This window comes from Cnephaeus nilssonii (genome assembly GCF_951640355.1).
Source record: "Cnephaeus nilssonii genome assembly, chromosome: 17".
Taxonomy (NCBI): domain Eukaryota; kingdom Metazoa; phylum Chordata; class Mammalia; order Chiroptera; family Vespertilionidae; genus Cnephaeus; species Cnephaeus nilssonii.
In genome coordinates, this window is record NC_137088.1 from 57,981,364 (window position 1) to 57,987,833 (window position 6,470).

Below are 6,470 nucleotides of genomic sequence, written 5' to 3' on the forward strand. Positions count from 1 at the left end.
TCTCTTTGCCTTTATCTTGATGGGGACTCTCTGTGCTTCCAGAACTTGTGGGCCATTTTCCTTTACCAGGCTAGGGAAGTTTCCTGTCAGTATTTCCTCAAAAAGGTTCTATAACCCTTGCTTGTTTTCTTCTCCTTCTCCATGATGTGGATGTTGTTATGTTTCATGTTGTCCCAAAGTTCCCTTAAACAGTCCTCCTGTTTTCAAGAAAATATACTTTCAACAAAGTACAAGCAGGCAAATTAAAATGTGTCTAGCAATTAATGTTTCATTAAAAATATTTAGGTGTTTATCATTTAACCCAGCAATGCTCCAAAGCCTTTAAGTTAATTAAGACTTTTGGAAAATTATGTGTAGGCATATGAGGCTAGAGAAAAGGCAGGGGGAGGGAGAGGGAGCAGGCTGTTCCCAGGCCTCTAGCTGCTTGGATTTAAACTGCCAGGTTTCTCCTTAGAGATAACATGCTAAGGCTACTGCTGTGGCTTCTGTTTCCGGCCCTCTGGGCCAGCCCTTCCCTGGGCCACTTGTTCTACAATTGTGAACATTATGTTAGCTTCTCTTTTTGCCTTCCTTATTTGTATGTACATAGATTTTCTGAGCCTCTTTTAACAGCTCTTTTGCATGTCTATCCTTCCAGTCTTTAACTTTGAAGTTTTCTTGAGATGTCAGGTCAACTGTTGGTGATAAAATGTAATTTATAATATTTCTTGGCCCAACAGGTCCTTGGGGTCTGGCCCGGAGTACTTTTCCATTTGATCTTTTAGTCTTGGTAGATTCAGAAAGCCCTTCTTCTTTGCCTTGCTGAATGTTGAAGGCTTTACTTATGTTCTGAGTCCCATGGGGCTCCTGGGTTTGGAAATCTTACATCTGCTGGAAGCACACCATGCCAGCCAGGTGCTCCCTTTCCCAGTTTCCCAGATTGCTACAGCATTTCATTTCTGTCTGCCCTTGTTCTCTTTCAGGCTCCTTTTTTTTTTTTTTTTTTTTTTTTTTTTTTTTTTTGTCTTTTACAGGCTGGCCCCTTCCTCCAACAGAGAGCAGAGTCAGTCTCCTCTTGAGTGACTGGACTTTCATTATTAACATATTTGTAATTATTACAAAAAAAGGCTTTATCCAAATTCTTCATTTTAGTTACATCTATTTATTATATTTATTATATGTTAACAACTTTGAGATTTTAAAGCCAATTATTATCTAAAGCATTTTCTTGACCAATAACCATGATTGCCCTTTCTGTTCAAGGAAAGGACACACTAATCTGGCTGGGAGTCATATGTCCCCAAGGAGGAACCGCCCATTATCAATGGAAGCATTAATCCTGTTACCCAGCCCAGCCTGCATAGCTTACTTCCTTATGTAATTTCAAGTATATTGTATTGGTCTAATTTAGTTAAAAAATATTTCTTTTTGGGGAGAGAGTAGATCTTTGTGTCACCTCAGTGCCCTTGAGATGTCACAAAGCTGTCTCTCAGTTAAATTCTCAAAATATTACATTCAGAAAAGCTGTCAAATATACCCAATTTAAATAGTTTTAAACCTTAAACCAGTTGTAACATTAAAGACTTGGTCTTGACCACATAATTAATTATTTTCAATTTGGTTATTAAATTTTTGTATTTTAGTAACCTCACAGATACAATATATTTTTAATGTCTCAAAGAAAACACTGTGAGGACACGCCTTCCACCCGCCCATCTCCTTGCTGCCCTACCCTCAGGGGCACAGAAGCCACACGGTTGTGACTGCTTCATAGCCATCCTCAGTTCTGCCTCAGCTGGCCCGTGCCGATTTGTGACATCACAGGCAGGCGCGGGTCACCCGCTTCCCATCCTGGTCCCGTTCAGGTCCCATTCCAGTCCCATCCTGGTTAATACCAATGCTGACAGCCAGATGTTTAATGGATGTGATGCTGGGCTGGGTTTTGCAAATTCCTCCACCCTGCCGAGTTTGGCAAGTACCACCTCTCATCCTGTCTGGAGTGGAAACTGAGACCTTGACTTTTACTCGAGTACAGTGGCTTTCCTTTATTTTTTCTGTTTTTTTCCCCTCCCTCTTTACCTCAAGTGGGGAATATAATGGTTTGTTAGGCTTGGAATTAGCTGGCTTTTGTTTTAACTTCCCTGGGTTACAACCTTCACAAATTTTACACTTTTAAATTAACCTTAGAATCTTGACATTTTAACCCAGCACAGCAAAATCATAAACCAGGGAAGAGCAAATTAAAGTGCCTAAAAGTTAGCCGAGATTGCTTCACAGACACAGACAGAAATCTCACTAGCTAAGAGTTTCTGGCAGGCTAATACCTCGACTGAAAGAGCAAGATGAAACCCCCAAAATAAGGATTCTTAGCAGCTGCTGGGACGTCCTGCAATCTCTGTCACGAGTTCAGTGTCACCACACACAAATAGGCTTCCCCCTCAGCAGGACGTGCCCCACCTTTAAACAAATTAAACAACAAAGAGACATAACACAGCAACAAACACTCTCACATTTCCAATCCTCGGCCGTAGGCTGGGGGCCCTGATTTCATGGAGAGACATCTCCATTACAGCAGCGGTCTGGGCCCTTCTGAAAACTCTTTAGCATACATTCTGAGGCAGCAGGTTTAGAGGAGCTACTGCCCATGTTCGCAGTTAGGCCGTGTAAACCCTCCCAAGGCAGCTTTCACTTCTCGCAGGCTCTCACAGTCACATTCACACACCAGTTAGACTGAGTTTTGACTTCCACCCACGGAGAGTCCTGAACTGAGGCAAATAATTTGCCTAAGTGGTGACCAGCTCCTTCTTCTGCCCCTAAGGCAGGTCTGAAACTGGACGGGTCCCCGGGGGGAAACTCACCCGTCAGATGTCTGGTCCCAGAAAGGGCTTTCCTGTCCTCCTGGAGTCCACTGGAGCGCTCGTGGAGGCCCGGTTTCCCAGGGCCCATGAGGACTTGGACCCAGTAAGTCACTCAAGGTGCACCTTCCCATCGTTAGGTGGGTCGAGTGGGTCCACCTGCCTGCTCCCCCTTATCAGTGCCGCAAGGGGGCAACTTCAGCTGCATGTTCCTGGTCAGGGAACCATCTTCCTGTTACAGAATTTACCAGGTGACCAAAAAATACGCAGGAGTACCCGAAGATACAGAAAAACTCATTTTCAGATGTTTCAATGTACTAGTACAGTGACTCAGGAGGTCAGTCTGCCAAATCCTGAGTTAGCCAATATGGAGGAAGCTTTCCCTTTATACCCTTTTGTTTCTTTGTCCCCCAAATATGGATCAGACTTCCAGACCTTTCATGGACTTTGCAAAAAGCCCCGTGTGGTGTGATGGGGGCTGGGAGACCACACTTAAAGGCCTGGCCTGCCGCCAGCACTGATACCCCCCTCTGGGGGTTATGTATTGTTCATGGGTTATGGCCTCTGTAAAATGGGAGTATTTAGGTAAATAGGTCTTGCAAGAGCAGATAATTAAGGTAGGGGCAGTGACTAGACTATAGGCTGACAGGAATGTGCATTAGGGGTAGATGTCTAATTTTCCTCTTCAGCATTGTGCTTTGTTTGCCAAGTTGGTTAAGCTGCGTTTTAGCTACAAATCTGGTCTCTGGCTGGGAGCAAGGCACACAGCCTCCAGCTCCTCTGCTGCCATGTGTTCCCCCTGTTCTACGTATGGACGTGTTCATTGGTTGATTCTTTATTATTATTATTATTATCATTATATACATTTTTAATGACCTCAGAGAGGAGGGGAGGGGAGAAGGAGAGAGAGATAGAAACATCAATGATGAGAGAGAAGGAGTGATCGCTGCCTCCTGCAAGTCCCACACTGGGGATCCAGCCCACAACCCAGGCATATGTTCTGACCGGGAATTGAACTGTGACCTCCTTGTTCATAGGTAGATGCTCAACCACTGAGCCACACAGGCCAGCCCGGCTCATTGGTTGATTCTTGTAAGTGCCCTGACCAGGGATCAAACCTACATTCCTGGCATATCAGGAGGATATTCTAGCTAACTGAGCTCCTGGCCTGAGCTGCCTCAAGTTTTAAAAAGTGAATTAACTATAATTAATACTAGAGGCCTGGTGCATGAAAGTCATGCATGGGTAGGGTCTCTAGGCCTGGCTGGTGATCAGGGCTGATTGGGGCCTTCAGGCTGCCATCCGTGGCCTTCCTTTGTGCCACGCTGCCCCCTGGTGACCAGTGCACATCATAGCAAGAGGTCGAATTCCCTGTTGGTCAAACTCCCAATGGGACAATTTGCAATTAGCCTTTTATTATATAGGACTAGAGGTCTGGTGCATGGATTTGTGCACAGGTGGGGTCCCTCAGCCTGGCCTGTGCCCTCTCACAATCTGGGACCCCTTGGGGGATGTAGCATTGCCAAAGTGGCAGACAGCTGGGGAGGAGCCCCAGCTGGGGTTAAGCACAACTCTATTGCTGCTCATCCCGGCCCCACTATGTGTGCCACCACCACCTCTGCCACCATTCGGTAGCGCTGCTGTGGTGGTGGGAGAGGCTCCCACCACTTCAGCTGTGCTCGCCAGTCGTGAGCCCAGCTTCTGGCTGAGTGGCGCTCCCACTGTGGAAGTGCACTGATTCCTGGGGGCAGCTCCTGCATTGAATGTCTGCCCCCTGGTGGTCAGTGCATGCTCATAGCGACCGGTCAACTGGTTGTTGTGGTCTTTCTGGTTGTTCGGTTGTAACAGTCGCTTAGACTTTTATATATCACTAGGGGCCTGGTGCATGAAATTCGTGCACTGTGGAGAGGTCCCTCAGCCCAGCCTGCCCCCTCTCACAGACTGGGAGCCCTCAGGGGATGTCTTACTGATGGCTTAGGCACACTCCCCATTGAGAGTGGACCTAAGCCATAGTCTAGCCTCCCTTTGCGGGAGTCGACCGGGCTGATCAGGGGAAGGCGCCAGTCCCATCACCCCGCTGCTGCAGCCACTGCCAGTCACCGCAGCCACCAAGATATTTTCATCAACACGGACTCCAGTCCCTTCACCATGAAAAAATGACAACTTTCTTTAAGCATTTTCAAGATGTGTCTTTTATAGGCTATGACATTTCTTTATTTTTCTTTTTATCCTCACCTGAGGATATGTTTCCATTGATTTTTTCCCCTTCCCTCCAATCCCAGACTCAGCCCCTTCCCATGCCTAAAGCCTCCACCCCAGGCTTTAGGCTTGGGAAGGGGGACTCTCTCCCCCCGCCCCCGCTCCTCCGATCGGCCCCTTTCCAAGCCTAAAGCCGCCACCCGATGGCCGGCTGGGAGTGACCTGGGTGCTGAGGAGGTTCCTGGGACCCAGGTATGTATGCAAATCAACCACCATCTTTGTTGGGTTAATTTGCATACTCACTCTGATTGGCTGTGGGCGTAGCGGAGGTATGGGAAATTTACATATTTCTCTATTATTAGGTAAGATATATAATAAAAGCCTAATATGCTAAGTGTGCAGTAATACATTCAACCAATCAAAGTGTAATATGCTAATGATATGCTAAGGCTGCTCAACTGCTCGCTATGACATGCACTGACCACCAGAGGGCAGACACTCCGACTGGTAGGTTAGCTTGTTGCTGGGGTCTGGTCGATTGGGACTGAGCGAGATGGGCCAGACACGCCCTGGAGCCCTCCCGCGGTCCCTCCCTGGCTGGCCAACCTCCTGCATCCCTCCCCGGTCCTGAACATGCACCAGTGGGGTCCCTCGGCCTGGCCTGTGCCCTCTCACAATCTGGGCTGAGGGACTGCCCCCCCCCAAGTGCACGAATTTCATGCACCAAGCCCCTAGTATGTAGATAATTGAAACACAGTAAACTACAAAACTGAAATATGACTCCTACTTCTTTGGTTGGCCATACAAAGTTTACCATCAAATGTTTACCTGGTCACTACTTTGGATGCCAGGTGATAATTGTTTGTTATGTTTTGTTGTTGTTTTCATTTTTAGGATACTGATTTTGTAAAATCCCATTTGGATACTGTTTTAAGTCCTGTCATTTCATATTTTGTTTGATTACTGAAACAAAACTGCATCATTAAATAATGTCAAGCAGACACAAAATATCTTCAGACTAAACAGTGGGTCTCCCAAGGGGATAATGTACCCCACCTGCACCCCAAGGGACATTTGCCAATATCTGGAGACACTTCTGGTTGTCACAGCTCAGGGGAACTACTGGCATCTGCTGGGTAGGGCCAGCAATGCTGTTAAATATCCTCTAATGCTTAATGCACCCCCTCCCCAAAATTATCCAGTGTTGAGACTGAGAACCTGGACGAGTGAGGGACTGCCTGGAGGCAGTTGCCACGGTTGCCACTCCTCGGAGCAGGCCAGCAGCTGCCCAGTGCACCAATGCACAGGGGGGCCCGTAGGGACAGAGGATGCCTACTTGGGATACGCGCCATAGAGGCTGGCCTGGGCATTTCACCTCAGAAACCATGCTCGCACCATGGTATTCCTCTTTCTTGCTTGCAATCTTTTGTGACAAAA